Source organism: Saccopteryx leptura, chromosome 3 (assembly GCF_036850995.1).
Source record: "Saccopteryx leptura isolate mSacLep1 chromosome 3, mSacLep1_pri_phased_curated, whole genome shotgun sequence".
NCBI lineage: Eukaryota > Metazoa > Chordata > Mammalia > Chiroptera > Emballonuridae > Saccopteryx > Saccopteryx leptura.
In genome coordinates this window covers 292,318,839-292,335,271 of record NC_089505.1, presented here as the reverse complement: position 1 = coordinate 292,335,271, position 16,433 = coordinate 292,318,839, and the positions used below count along the sequence as shown (strand labels likewise).

Sequence of the window (16,433 nt, the reverse complement as noted above, 5' to 3'; positions counted from 1 at the left end):
TGTGATTTCCACTTAAAAATGGTTCAGGATTTTTCTTTTCTCTCCATCCTCTCCCAGAATTATTGATGTATAATGAACAAATAAAAATTGTAAGATATTAAAAATGTCCACTGTGGTGATTTAATGTATGTGTACATTTTGAAAGGATTCCCCTCCTTGAGTTAATTAACATGCCCATCACCTCACACATACTCACTTTAGGTGAGAACATGTCATTTTTACTCTTACCAAATTTCAATTATACAACACAGCGTCGTCAACTATGGTCACCACATTCCATGTCAGATCCACGGACCTCACTCATCTTATAGGCGAACATTTGTGCACTTTGCCAGCCCTGTTCTACTCATCCTGCTCATAAATTTTTCTTCTGACTCTCATGCAAAGAACAGGAACAGACAAGAGGAGATGGGCTGAGAGGTCTGGGAGGCCGCTACTCTGACTTGGCCTCGGACAACGGTACTGCCATGCCCCAAGGATGTCAGCAAATACTTGTGGTCGTGGGTAATGAAAGGGGATGTGGTTGAAGGGAAGTCCCTGGGGAACGCAGAGATAGTTTCATTTTATTGACTGCTGGGGAGGAGAAATTATGATTGGGATGATCAGGAGGCCAGACTGTGGAAAATAAAAGGGCACAGGACAGCAGAGTTACCGTAAAACAGGACATGTTTTCTAAAGATACTACTTTGGGTAAGAAAACAGTGAAATGTGGCTATTGAAGGTCATGTGGGGAGCACATCCTAAACACAGGCAGAGACACACAGAACGAAGAAAGGGCGTTTGCAAGGGGATGGGGGATGGGGAATGTTTGCACGTGTGTAAAATCAGGAGTCGACCTCAGGGCTGTGTCCCATGGACACTCACAGGTGAGAAGGGGGCAGGAAGAAAAGGAGACACCGCCAGCATTTGTAGACATAGATTACTTAACACCAGCTCTAACACAAGCACCTCAGGGATTTCAAACCATACACCTTCTCTGACATACACACCTGATATCACGAGACACTGTCCAGGACAGAGCAGCCCACCCCGATGAGCTGGGAAGTGTGGCAGGGAGGGCTCAGAGTCAAAGGCCTTCTACACCAGACACGGACCCCATGGCAAACAAGGATCTCAAGCAGCCCGAGGACCAGCAGCAACCAAAGCAGGGGACTGAGCACTGAGGACTCAAGTTGGCTCCCGGTGATCGGAAACTGCCAGGGTGATGGCTGAACTCAGTGTTGACTCAGAAAATACCTTTAGATACTCTTGCCCTCTTTTGGCCAAACTGAACTTCTTGGTCAGTGTCCCACTGTGACTTTACAGTGATTATGTCTTGTTTTTATTTAGCAAAAGGAAACAATCCAACCTGTATAACCTCCCTCCTTGTATATCACATTCCCGTCCCTAGAACACAGGTATACCAAACCCTGTTCCTAGTAAATGTGGAGAATCATTCTCTCCTCTTGGGTAGATAAACACGGACTCAAGTCACCTATCAACCGTTCAGACCTTGTGGAATCAGTAAAAGCACTCAACCTCTCTCACAGGAAAAGAACCTTTTAGTCACATACGATGTTTATTGCTTGGCTTACAAGAAAACTACAAAAGACCAAAGAGTAAAACAAATTTAAAAACTGGCACAACCATTTCATTTCATGTATCTGTTCTCCTCAGATAAATCCAGTGTTTCCTAAGCCCCATTTCCAAGGGTGGAGGTATTCCTTGTCTTGGGAAAAAGTAAGGCTTTACGGGAAATTAACCAATAGGATTGGAACCCATGACTCACCAAGTTTGCCACAGCACTTTTGTTCAGGATGTCTGGCCGAGGGCCCTGAGTAATTATCATTCATTCTTCAGATGGTTGGCAACAGTATAATTACACTGTACTGACAGCCTCACGATAGTTTAAAAGGGTACCTTGTTCAATAAAGTACAATCCTGTGATTGGACTTCCACCAGAAATAAAAGTTGCTGTCACTTGATGAGTTTTAGATAATATAAATGTGCCTGGCCTCTTTCCTACGGGTGGAAGTAATCACTGCCTGTAACTAAGCGTCGCTTCATGATGTCGAAGGTTCTCTGCTGTTGTCTGCACTGATCTTATTAGCACTCGGGCAACAAAGAGAACAGGCCTCCTGATTCTCACCACTGCACCAGGACCTGCTCCTGCCGTGACATTCTGAGGCTGCAGCCTGTTGTGCTCACTGGTATCCCCGATATTCTTGCCTGTGTGCACTCCAACACCATTTCAGAACACCAAGCCGCAAACAATGAACCACAGCGCAGTCTTTATAATCTCCTTGTCACGCGTACGTCTCTGTTCCCGGTCTCGCACATTCTCCTATGATCTTCCTGCGGTGGGCAACGTACATTGAATGCTAATGTCTACGCAATATTTCATACCTATAAAGGAACTCTAACATTTATTATCCTACAAAGCTACTCAAACACTACACTTCCACCAGCTGCACTGACTCCTTCTCTGGTTTCTCTCACTTCAGACCTCTGGCTGCCCAGTCTCTCCAAGGTCCTCCACTCACTGAGTTTTGAATTTCTCATTTCTTTGCTTATATCTTCACACACACACACACACACACACACACACACACACACACACACACGGGCACTTAAAATAATAAGGAAACCAAATACCCATCTAAGAGAACTACCAAAAAAAATTAGTAAAGGTTTTTCAAAGGTATACTACTAGGCAACATTCATAGTTTTTAATTCAATAAGCCCTGCAGAATCCACCAATACAATGAAAACCACTTAGGTCTTATGTCAGCCAGGTCAAGTGGGCACCCTAGGAAAATGCTTGGATAGTTAAGGACAAAGTACGCGTTGGATCCCTTTAGGCTACAGTTTGGATAGGAAGTCTGTTTTTGAGCAAACTGGGCATGTCTTCACTAAATTCAGAAGTCTTGCTGAGACAAATCAAGTGAGGCTGTGGCTCATGGCACCATGACATTACAAGAGTGTTCTCCCCTCTCCCGCTGAGCCTGGAGAGCAGTTATGCCACATCACCTATTCCCAGGTGGCTTGTCTGTGTTAGTTTTTCTGCGGCAGTGCCACTTGCTGGTCAGGAGGATTCTGGAGGCTACCCTCCCTATCTCTGCAGCTGGGATGAAAGAGATCACTTTAGTGACTGTTTACACAAAATAATCATGTCATCAATTGACCTGAATTGTATCTTCTGCTATGTGTGGACTCCAAGTCCTATTCCATCCCGCCGTAATGCTAAACAGGCCTGTTACAGCTATCCTGGTACCATAAGCTACAACTTCTAGGCCCACAGCCGCTAGGTAACATACAGTCTTAAAAAAAATACTATTATCTATGGTGTGTAAGGGACTATTTATAGAATTACTGACCTATTGCTAAACAATGTTTCCTAACATGTAGTCGATACTTCTACCGTGTGGCAGACAACGTGAAGGGTTGGTTCTCTAAGATAAATTGCCCATGCCCTTCATTCTGAACTGGAGGACTGAGAGTTTGGCTCAGAGAGTCTGAGTTCTTAGGGGTTCACAAGCTCCTCAGAGAACTTGAGAAACTATCGAACTTTCCCCAAAATGAATACATAAGCAGAGTACTGCACGTGACTTTGACATTAGTTTAACCAAACTTAAGTTCTTCAACACAAAGCAGATTTAAAATCCTAACTCTGCTACTATATGTATGAAATTTAGTAAGTTACTAACCTCTCAGTTTCTTTATTTGTAAAGTGACTAGTGTGTGGGTTAAACAGCATAAAATATTTTGCACAGTCCCTAGGACACAGTTTAGTGTTTAATGAGTGGTAGTCAACAACTCCTAGACTCCTGTTACTACTACAAACTTATGAGTTAGATCCTGAATCCCCATTTTCCACTAGAAGAAATTATAGCTCCAAGGTCAGAACACTATTAAGTATCAAGACAGAAAGTTTAAGATAAGTGCTGACTTCATTCATACGAGTGACACCCATGGTTACACGTGGTCTTCATTCAAGCGTGTGTGAGCCCCAGACATGGTTAGGAAAGGCGTTAAGATGAGGTTTAGGAGAGTTCTGAATGCCAGGTTGCAGAGTCTGAATGTTATGTAGGAAGCACCACAGTACAATGAGGATTTACTATAAAAAAGACTCCACTGTCGAGTGAGCTGACATCAGTGTGAGGGTGTGACTGGAGTGGGGACATGTCCAAGGGCAAGGAAAGCAGAGATGCTTTCCACTGTCCACACTGCTAGGTGACGAGGACCCAGCTAAGGGAGGAAGGGAATGGAAAACGGGAGTCCCTGAATCTGAAAGAAATACACTGGGGTGAGAGAGAACTGAAGTAATTTCCCGAATTGCACTATTTCCCATCATTAAGTTAGACTTGATCATAAGCCCTTATCCACCAATATCTGTGTAAAAACTGCTTTGTATTTCACTCTCATTATTGTTCAAGACAGCAAAGTGAAACTAGATTTTGATTTTTCATTTCAAACTATACAAAATGGTGATGGTCTTTAAAGCTGCCCATGTAAGACCCTTTTATCAATATTTCACGTTATTTTCACACAGCATCTCAAGTTGGCTTTCTTTCGCCGTGCATTTAGAGCTGAACTGGCGATGAATAATGAGCAATCCACCATGGCTATCTCCTTTAAGCCTTTCTTCACTGACCCAACCTCATCCTAGAGGAGACAGGCCCGCACGGCTCCCTGTGCCACAGTGGTAAGTCTTTGCCGGTCCCCAAGGCCGGTGCACCTCAGCAGGAGAGGCTGGCGCTGTCTCAGGAAGGGTGCTGGGTTTTCTGTGACGCCCAGAGGCAGGGTGGAGAGCAGTCTCCACGGCTGCCAGCTCCAGGTCAGTCTACGGGGCACACAGCACAAAAATGCCCATTTCCCACCTGTCTTCCAAAACCCTCCAAAAGCTGGAATCCAGTACGGGTTTGCAGATAAGAGAATAATTCACCAATTAATTCATACCTTTCTTCATATAATTCCTTCTTTTTCAGCCTAAATGTTCGGGCTCCAGAAATGATTTATACTTTATACTGGAGGATTCTTCTACCCTCACCCCTCAACTTATTAAGCCCATCATGAGTATATACCCCTAGACAAATGTTGAGACAGTATTTTTAGGACAGAAAAGGAAGAAGCCTAGGAACTGGGAAGGGAGTGGGGCCATCGAGTACATTCAGGTAGTTACCTGGTTCATTCCCACTTTCCTAAAGGAAAACTGAAATTGGAGAATGGGTTAAAATTTCCAGTTCCTGAGGTCTAGAGAGAGTCCGTCACAGAAGGATGGTAACACCACCTCGCCCCAGGTGGGATGAGTGGGAGAGATGACAGGAAAGCAAGTGAGGAACGTGACAGACGACCAGAGTGGGTGTGTGGCTCTCAGAGTCAAGCCACACGGCAGGTTTATTTACACCTGGACATGTCCACATGGGCGGGAGCAACTCAGCCATGTTCAAACACAGCTGCTGGTTTTCTGAGAGATGTAGGAGCAGAGTGGAGAACTACAGAGTTTAAAAGCTGGGGAAGGATGAAATCCTACCTGTTTTCAGAGTTTTGCTTTTTTTCATCCATTCCCACCTGATCATTCCTTTAACTGATGTTATAAACCTGACTGTTTCGGTGTGGATAAATTTCCGTTTTCCAGAAAAAATAAAAGCAAAACAACAACATAAAAACAATCTCATTTAAATTTTTTTTTTTTATTTTTCCGAAGTTAGAAGAGAGGAGGCAGACAGACAGACTCCCGCATGCACCGGACAGGGATCCACCCGGCATGCTCACCAGGGGGTGATGTTCTGCCCATCTGGGGCGTTGCTCCGTTGCAGCCAAGTCGTTCTAGCGCCTGAGGCAGAGGCCATGGAGCCATCCTCAGTGCCCAGGCCAACTTTGCTCCAATGGAGCCTTGGCTGCGGGAGGGGAAGAGAGAGACAGAGAGGAAGGAAAGGGGGAGGGGTGGAGAAGCAGAGAGCACTTCTCCTGTGTGCCCTGACCAGGAATCAAACCTGGGACTTCCACATGCCGGGCCAACACTCTACTGCTGAGCCAACCAGCCAGGGCCAAAACAATCTCCCTTTTAAGTTAGAGTTGATCATAATGCCTTCAATACTGTTTTACTGACAAATTGTAAACTAATCTGTTCTTATACAACATGCGTATTTAAATCAAATACCAGCAAACAAGGCCAAGAAGCCGTAAGATTTTGGGACTCGTTCACATCTTCCTGTTTTCCCGACTGAAGCATCTACCCGAAAGGACCTGTGTTGTTCAACAGGTGGGTGTTTGTTTGTTTTTTAATATTAACATTTAAAGGAGCTTTTCAATTCTTTGTTTTTCTCTCTAAAGCAATCCCCCTGCTTTACTCTTCCCAGCTGCCTTTTTTTCCATGAAGATAATAGTGGTTCCAGACAAAACGTGCAGAATACAGAAACAATCACAAGCTCTGACAGCTCACCATAGTCACATACGGGTTCGGAGGCTCCCTATTTCACACACAGGTTGGTAACTACTTGTATCTATTGATGCCAACGCGAGAAGTCACAAATCTTTGACTTTCCGTACTTCTCGGTTCAGAACGGTGACCTGAGCTCACAATTCTGTTCCAGGTGTGATAAAAGAGACCTAAGTATGGGTCTGTGCAGTCCACAATAGTGAGAGTTGGGGAACTGGTTCATCGAAAACCTTGTTGCCAACTAGTGGACTTAAAAACATACGTCGGTGTGGCACACAGAAATAAATCAGAGGATTCAGGTTTGGCCAGTATTCATGTAGCACATTTTGAAACGTATTTCTGGATCTTGCAAAAGGATGTGATTTCACTATGTGTCTTCCTCATCGACTCTCCTTCAGTTTATATTAGGATGCCACAGCCACACAGAGGAGGAGAATAAAGGCAAAAAGAAAAGAACATGTCATTTTTTTTTTTTTTAAAGAATAGGAATGCTTTTATCCGGCTGTGATTTATCCAACACGCTGTGTAATTAAACCTCGAGTTTTACTTATTTTAGCATAGGTGTAGCAGAATAGCTTGTCTCATTTTTGAATATTTGAGAGGACTGGAGTTTTAGCCCAGGAACTGGAAGAATATTCTGTTGTCTGTATGCTTACAAATTTCCAATGGTACAAAGAATATTTTCTTTGTAGGATGTGTGAGTTGGAAGAAAACCATAAACCAAGAGTCCTGTCAAATGTGTGTGTGTGTGTGTGTGTGTGTGTGTGTGTGTGTGTTGTAAGTAAAGAAATGAAAAAAGCACCTATAGTTCACAACTTTTACAGATTCCTTGAAAATAAATTTACAAAGTGACTTCAATGTAGTCTTGGCAATTTCTTTCCCAGGAAAAAGTAAGACATAAAATGTATTAGAAACATAAAATTTTAAAAACAAACACCGTGTGTCAATTCTTGATTCTGAGATTTATTTGCTATACATTATCTTTTAATTCCAAAAGGCCTAATAACTGAACGTGCTCCTATTTTTTTTAAGAGGGGATAGAAATGAAGTCCCATAGGGTAACCACCTGGCCCAGAAGTTAATCCTCACAACAAGCCCTCAAGGTGGTGCAGTGACCGACAAATAGTGGTGGAAGAAACAAAGGCTTGGAGTAAGTAACATAATAGCTGGCAAGGGGAAAGGCACGTTGGTATCCAGGTAGGCGTGAACCCAAAGACTTTCCTCCGTGCTGAATATGACTCCATGAACTTACCCCCCCCCACACACACACATACATACTTGTCTTGAGTAAACATCATCACCCAACCCAAGGTAGAAGATGTTAATGTGACCTTGTGACACAGATGAAGAAGAGAAACAATGAAAAAGAATGTGACAACTTCTAACATTTGCTCTGGAGCTGAGTTTCTGTGAGCTTCCATGACGAACGGTAAGAATTTACTGACCAACCCGCACGACCAACCAGGAACAAACACCATCCTCAGAGATACAGAAGTCTTCCTGGAACTAAACACGCTCTAGCCAAGGACACCTACTGCCCTGGGTCATAGGAAAAGGTGTGAAGGAAACATTCCCACTATGACATGGCCCCATTACTCACGATCCCAAAATGAGCTCGTACCAACACCAGTGCAAATCACACATTAGAAACCACCACCCGCAGTCAGGCTCAACCTTCCCTGTGCAACCCATCGGCTACTGCTCCCCAGCACGGCCAACTCCTAACAGCCCCCGCACACTGTATGCACTTGAACACACTCGCTTTCTCCGTGCTGACAGCCGACGCACAGACGCTGGCGCTCACTCCTCTGCTCTCACCCCTTCCAGGATCACGGTCTGCTTTGTTGTGATCAAACAGCTCTGGTCAGTCACCATGGACAAAGGAGAACTGAACTCTTCTAGGTGACCCCATTTATTGCATCCCATCCCTCACTGCCTCAGACAGTTTCCCTCTGAAGCACCGTCTGCTTTGCTTTCTAGTTATCCCGACAGCAAACGGGTGTTTACCGAAACCTGTTTATAGCTGTGGAGAAAGGGATTTTGCATATCCCCTGAAATTAGTAATACATCCTTAGTTTTCAATAAGCATAAAATAAAAATTTTATATGTACATTAAGAACAAGCTTTCATACTTGAAATCCCTAAATATGACTCTTTTTTTTTAGCTGTTCTTGGTAAAATAACTTCAAGAATGAAGTTCCAGTTATTCACCCCATCAGGGAGCTGAGCCTCAGTTTCCCTCCTGAGGCTGCAAGGCCATATAGGTGCCTCTGTATTCTCTGGGAGACCTGACTGCGACCCGAGGGTCCACCTCCAGGGCAGTTCGTTGGCAAATGTATATTGGTTATTGGTGGAGGTCCGTCTCCACCCAGGTCTCTCCATCTCCACCTGTGCCCTCCATATAGCCTGGGTTTCTATAGAACATAGTGACGACTGGGCTCAAAGGCAAATATCTTGAGGAAGAAAGAAGGGGAGAGCGAGGGGGGGGGAAGACAGGGAGAGAGACAGAGAGAGAAAGCACTAGCTCCGATCATGAGTGATACCCTTTGAATGGCCTAACACCACCACTATATACTACTCGTTAAAAGTGACTCACTAAGTGCCCCAAACTCACTGGGAGAGGAATCACACTGCGTGCTACAAAGGCACAGTACCACAGAATGTACAGACACGCTTTAAAAGCTCCACAACAGCAACGTGTGCCCTAGTGCAACTCAAAGTGTAATTTACTCAATTATGGAAACTGGGAGGATAAAATTAATCTGGTTTCCACTGTTGCTATGAATACAATTCTACTGAATTAAAATTTTTTTTGTCAGATACTGAATATATAACTAAGTTCTTTATACTATTTTTTATATATTTTTCAAAAGTCTTAATAACCTTACCGAGTGCATTTCATAACATTTTGATGAGAAGCCACTGCAGCCTACGAGAGCTCAGAAAACCAATTACTTCACATCAAAACCTTTGAAAAAGAAAATGGATAAAATACTGTCTGCGAAACCACATTCTATGTTTGAAGAAATTAAGAAACGCGTTTTGCCTACTTTAAAATGGAAAATTTTTAAACTCCAAAAGGACGAGCGTACCATTTGAAAAGCCATCAAAGTTAAACTAGCTAGCGGTCTCTATGGAGAGAGGCCGGGGGAAGCCGCATTTGTGGGAGACCTCCCGGCCCAGCAAACCCTCATCTGCCTCCACGCCGACAGGGGCCAGGTCAGGAAACCCTGTTCCAGACCTCATACTCCGATCCTTGTAATTCCATACTAGGACTATTTCTAAAACGGAAACTTTAATATCCCCCTCTTCCTATTTCTCTCGGTCAAAATTACAGTTTTCCTTCAATTTTTAATTCATGGGCTTTTTTATTTTCTTTTTTGCAGGGACACTTCCATGTGACTGGTAACATGTGATTAAGATCAAATCATACTTTGGGCCATCGTCCTCTTTGCAAGATCCTTTTCTAATTACGTATTGACAATTACGTACCATTTATACATGAAAGACAATATCCCTAACATGCACGTAGATTATGAAGCGCAGTAATAACAGAATCCTAAAAATCCATCTCACTTTGAAAACAGGACACCGCCATCCCCGCCCTCTATCGACTCCTCCCTTGGTCCACACTCCCTTCCCCAGCCCTCCGGGGCTGGTCACCACCCTTGCCCCTGTGACATCTTTCCCTTGCTTTGAGAGTATACTTACACGCCTGGGTAAAAGTGACCTTTTATCGTCACTTATTGCTGAATCTCAGAACAAAAGACAGCATATCGTGTCTAGTCTCCATCAATTTTCCCTATTCACGCATTTTCTCTGAGAATGGTCTGTAGTGCGGGTAGCAGCAGTTGACAATATCTTCCTGCCATTGACCATTCCTTCTTTGTTCCCACTAAACAGTATGTATTGCACAGCACAATTATACATTATCTATTTATACATAGAATGTTTAGCCTTGTATACCTGTTAAATGTATGGTCAAGTTTCCATTTGTTTTATTTATTTATTTATTTATTTATTTATTTCTATTTTATCCTAATCCATGGATGATAGTTCTGCTGGGTAATTCTAGTTAATTTTTTGCTTAGCTTTTCAAAATATTGCATTGTTCTCTGGGTTTCCATGTTGCTTGGTAAAGTTCCCTGAGCAGTTAGTTATAGGTGAAGTGTCTTTTTCCAGCTGTTTTGAAAATCTTCCTTTTTCAACTTTTCTCCTTCTTACCTTGAGGACACAGCTCCCTCATGCACAGAGCCAGGAGTCAGAGCCAACTCAAGGGGCAATTAACAATCAGGATGTGCTTATATTTACTTATTAGTCTGATTGTATTAAATTTACAATGACTCTTTTTGAACTGTGCACTACTGCCTTAACTTAAAACAAGGCTGTGTTTGCGTATCTGTTATTCTTCTCTCCTTTGGGAGAACCCACCATTGTAAGCTGGAGCTATCTCTCCAGTCTCCTGTATGTAGCCTTGAGCTTCACATCATTCTATATTTTTATGTTTTCCTGAAAACACTTACCCAGATTTCTTCCACATGACAGAGTCTGTTTTTACAGTAATGATAGCTTTTGTTTCCCAGTTCCACAGAGAGCCTTTATGGGGTTTCTGACTTGTTTCCAATATTGTTTTTTTTTTTTTGGTTCACTTGATAAAATATTTTCAGTGATACATTTTCCTCTGGAGTCTCCAAGATACATCCCATTTCCCTGATTCCTTAGGATCCTTTTAAGTATCATTTGCCGTTGCTAACTAGGTAAACTTGGGCAAGTCACCAAACTTTTTGTGTCTCAATTTCCTTGTGAAATGTACATAACTGCACATTCTATTTTCTAAATCTGTTGGGAAGCATAAATGAATTAAGTTCATAATATAAATTTACACAGCATCTGGAACATAGTAAGTACTCAGTTAAATCTGGCCCCTGATATTATTTATTTTCTTCTGTCACCTGGAATGAGATGATGATCAACGGCAGAGATGGTTTTTTTTTTGTTTTTGTTTTTGTTTTTTTCATTTTTCTGAAGCTGGAAACAAGGAGAGACAGTCAGACAGACTCCCGCATGCGCCCAACCGGGATCCACCCGGCACGCCCACCATGGGGCGAAGCTCTGCCCACCAGGGGCGATGCTCTGCTCATCCTGGGCGTCGTCATGTTGTGATCAGAACCACTCTAGCACCTGAGGCAGAGGCCACAGAGCCATTCCCAGCGCCCGGGCCATCTTTGCTCCAATGGAGCCTTGGCTGCAGGAGGGGAAGAGAGAGACAGAGAGGAAGGCGCGGCGGAGGGGTGGAGAAGCAAATGGGCGCTTCTCCTGTGTGCCCTGGCCGGGAATCGAACCCGGGTCCTCCGCACGCTGAGCCGACGCTCTACCACTGAGCCAACTGGCCAGGGCTGAGATGGTTTTTAATTATCTCTTGATCTCTGTACTTTTCTCTTGCATCCTGGTCAAATAAACTTTCAATGGAAACATGGATAACAGGCTGGCAGTCCATGACCTCAGGTCCAATTCCACTGTTCAGTACACACATGCCTAGTTCAGATGCCTAACAGAGGAGAGACCGTCCGTGAAGCCCAGGGTCTTGTTCTCGGGCGCAGTAATCAAAGACAGGCTGCAGAGTCAACAGTGACCTGTGACCAGAGCTGTTCGTGTTCCTGATCTGATACGTATCAAAAGGCTAGGGAGGGGAAAAGTTGCGCCAACGTTATAAATAACATTTCAGATGGAGCAGAGAGTTAACAGTTAAATTTGAGAACAATGAGTGAAGGGTTTTGTTGTGTTTAAATGGTAAGAAAATTACCAAACTGGTAGTTATACCAGGTTTTTGTAATGGTATGGTTGTAATTCTTTAAAAAAAAAAAAAAAGGATGCACAAAACTAAGATAGAAATTCATTATTAGTCTTGATAATCAGTCCAAGTTTGAATGCCTGGGCATTGTGGGCAGCTAGTGTTCAGTGCTGGACAAAGACAAATGTCTCAGAGGACAAGCAAGAAGAGAGGGGACACTCGTGTCCTTTTTCTACCATCCCGCCTGGGCCCTCAGCAGGCCGGCCGATGCCTACTGCACCGGTGAGGAGCAGCCTTTTTCCCTCCATCCACTGATTCAGATGTGAACCTCTCCCACAGACACCCTCACAGACACAACCAAGAACACTGACCCGGTACCTGGATACCCTTTATCCCAGTCAAGGCGACACAGAAACTGAACCATCAAATTGAGGTCATAGATCTAAGGGTTTTGATGTCTCAGATGAAATTAAGATCATTATCTCTCTCTCCCTGGTTTTCAGACAAACTGCCATCCCCACACTTAATGTAGGCAGTGACTTTTCTGACAACAGACACAGAGCACTGCATTCTTTCCGTTAATAGAACTGCCACGAGGCGGTACAATCAGATATGCCTCTAGACTGTTTTTTCTGTCACCACTGTATCTATCACTTTCACAGGTACCCTTTCTGATTAGACGTTAACCACTTGAAATCCTACTACTGTGACCAATAGCTGTCTAATTATAAAGTCTTTGGGAAAAGTTTGTGTTTACACTGGCAGTGCCATTTAATCTTTCTACTGTCGCCAAGGAAACAATATGATAATGATGTTCAGAACGAACCTTAACATTTCATCAGAGTTAAATTTTCCAACTCGCACTCGGGCAATGCATACTTTTCAAAAACCATATCACAGTAGTATTTTCTATTGAGAATTGCTATGCACATTTTGCTTATCCACTCCATAAAACTAAAGAGGGGAAAAAAATCTCTTCTAAAAGAGGCATTTTTAGTAGGAGTGGTGTGTGTGTGTAAGCTTGTGTTTATTTATTTATTTTAATGTAACCAGTGGTGGGATTCAGCCAGTTCGCACAGGCTTGGCAGAACCAATACTTAATTTTTTGTTGAGTCTGGAGAATGGGTTGTTAAAACGGCACTGTTAATAAGGGTTTTCTGTAAGGTGGCCTGGGCAGCCGCCCAATATGGAAATCACGAATGTATATTCCTTACTCTTTTTTGACATTCATTTGCACAACGGCGTATTCCAATCGCCTGTTCATTTCATTCACAGGTGAAAAAAATTGCAAGTGAGGGTGCCTATCAAAAAACAATATGGAAATATCTTAAGTAAGAATATTATTGGGGGTTTTTTTGGTCAGGTATTATTTAATATTTTTTCATTAATATTTTAAAACTCTTTCTTATAACATAATCTAGTTTTTGTGCACCTCTTTTATTCTTCTTCTTTAAGTATTAAATGCCTGAAATAATAAACTACCTTTCAGTATATCTTTTTTTTTTTATACTTAAACCGGTCATTAGGGCAGAGAACTGGTTGTTAAATTACTTGAATTCCACCACTGAAGGTAACTATTGTGTGATTTCCTTAAAGGGTTTTAGGCTGAGTTTCCAAAAGGTATCATGACTATGAGTGAATTGATGTTAAAGTGTATGACAATGAATTAAGGATTACTGGCAGCCTAAGACCGTTTATTTCATGTGAGGGAGATGGAATTCAAATGCCCTTCATTAGCTGAGCAGTACGCGTGGAAAATGAGCGGGGTACTTAGTGAGAGGCTCTTTCATTTGCATTTTTTGCTAAACGATCTAGCAGCAGCTGCTGCTTTCTAGGGGCTTAAGAGCAGTAAGTAGGACAGAAAGAAAATGTCTCAGGTAAGCAAGCCAGGGGGTATTCAGGGACACGACGCAAGAAGAAAGTTTATCAATGAAGGTGTCAGAATTGTGCCTCCTGTACTTGTGATACAGAGAAATCTTAGCGTTAGGACCGAGGGAGGGTAGGCAGACGCATTCGTTCTCCCCACATTCACCACACCCCACGCAGAGCCAGAGACTGTTCTTGAGATAAATGATCGATACTCCCCACACACTGCCCTCCCTGCCCTGCTGGTGCTCGTTATAGGTTGGCATTTCAATTCAGCAGTCAAGCTGTATGGTATTAGATCTTGAACAGTCAGTTAACTTCTCCCTAATCCTCTACAAATGTGAAGCACTGTGGCATTGCGGAGTCCTTTCCTTTAAGCTCACACAAGAGGAAAAAAAATATTGCCATCTGACCAGTAAAAAAAATATTTTCCCTCCAAATAAAACACTAAATATTACATAATAGTTTTGTCTAGGTTTCTAATAATAGGCCTATTTGTAAAAATTATTATACATGTATGGCTATACACGTTCAAGAGGCAATCAAATGTGTTAATATATAATCTGTGTCAATCGCTCCCTGGGTCACAGGACACCTTCAGCTCACGGTTTCAGAATTCTTTTCAGTTCTTCCTTCCCACACATATATTCCTTGGAACACTTCTCACATCATACAAAGCACATATGCATTCCTAACACCAGTCCCACGCAAATGAGCATAAATAAACATTCTCGTTTCCTGTGTCATTTCAGTTGCCTCTATAGATTGCTTCCTTAGAACCTCTTATTTTCAAAAATATTGGCTGACACTTAAGAAAACGGCTGAGAAAGGGTACAACGGAGGATTTCTGCAGCTTTGTAGAGGATTTCATTATTTTAAGAGCAAATATAGGACTTTGATTGGCACCATCACCTTCACAGATGATTTTAAAAATAATTTTAAACCTATGAGGACACAAAGTCAAATCAACACAGCTTCAAAGCTACAGAAGTCAAGTCACCGTAACAATCAGACCCAAGACTGGCACAAAACACAATATTCCCTGTTCAGGATTTCAGAATAAAGTCTTCCTCGAAAGCACAGGCAGTTTTGACTGTCTCAGCCAAATTCGAACGTAAGTGCTGTTTTTCCCAGCCATTCAGAATGCAAACATGCCTTCCATTCTTTAAAATCATTCTTAAAACTGAAGGCATCTGAACAGGTCAGAATGCCTGCGGGGTTTTGATAAAAATAAAGTAAACCCAATTTATTTCAAATGTTTTATGCATCAAACAGGATGGACCAGCTTGCTGATTGTAAACATTTCATTATCAGCTGCTCAGGTAGAGCAGGTTACACTGGCCCGAAGAGGAAAGGCTTCTCCTTACAAATACCCAGCCCTACAACACAAGAAACAGAGAGAGAACCGGAGCACAGCGCGGGACAGACTTCCCAGGCCCGGGATCAGTTAGTCCAAGATTGGACGCAGGGCTGCCTGACCCCAAAGTGTTTGCTTTCCATCCCACCACAGTGAAATCTCCCCATGTGTTCGCCATTCGCCTCCACACTGATCACTGATTCTTAAAAAACGAAACCATCATTCAACATTACAGCCAATAGAGCTGTGGACAACAATTCAAAACACCACGTTGTTTAATGCTAGATTTTTTTTTTTTTTGGTAAAACATGAATAGTGATTACATTTTTCATTCTTTGAAATTTGTTTTCATTTTAACTCAATCTCATGCATTCTATCCTGTGCTTGAATACTGTGTGTTCTAAAAACAGGTGACTCAATCTTCTCATGAACTAAACAAGCTTTATTAGATGGCTGGCTTAACTCATCAAGGAGGAATTAAGAGTGTCATCAGCTGATTAATTGTCACTAAAAGGAGGCACGCTCACATTATCAAGAGCATTCTACTACATGCTGAGAAAAACAGATTTAATTCTTGATTGCAAGAACTGGGGAGCTGGCTACTTTGGAACCTTTTAATTCCAGGATCCTATAATTCTGTGTATGTTTTTTTAGACATAAAATTGAAGTATGGATTACTGTCTAGGAGGAAACATATATCTTATTTCAAGTAACCTTTTACTTGCAGTTTTTTGTTTTTACATTATTTTAGCATATCAGAATAATAAGATTAGAAAACTGATAGTAATGTGACAAAATAGATTGGCAAGAAAGTGATTATTTATAAAAGTAAAGGATATAATACACACTAGTAAATTTTGTAGTTATATTAGATTGGGAAAACAAGAAAATGGATAGGAGAAGTAAGAAAAGGGACAACTTTTCCTAAGGTGAGGATAGGAAAGAAAACAACATAAAAGATACAGTACAAGCCACACCACAAATGTCAACCAAGGTTA

General features: G+C 42.3%; 1 protein-coding gene across 2 annotated transcripts in view; it reads right to left on the bottom strand.

Moving 5' to 3' along the window:
• MMP16 (matrix metallopeptidase 16) overlaps nucleotides 1-16,433 on the bottom strand; it is a 224,109-nt gene that overhangs the window by 73,627 nt on the left and 134,049 nt on the right. The gene's annotated exons all lie outside the window — the stretch shown is intronic.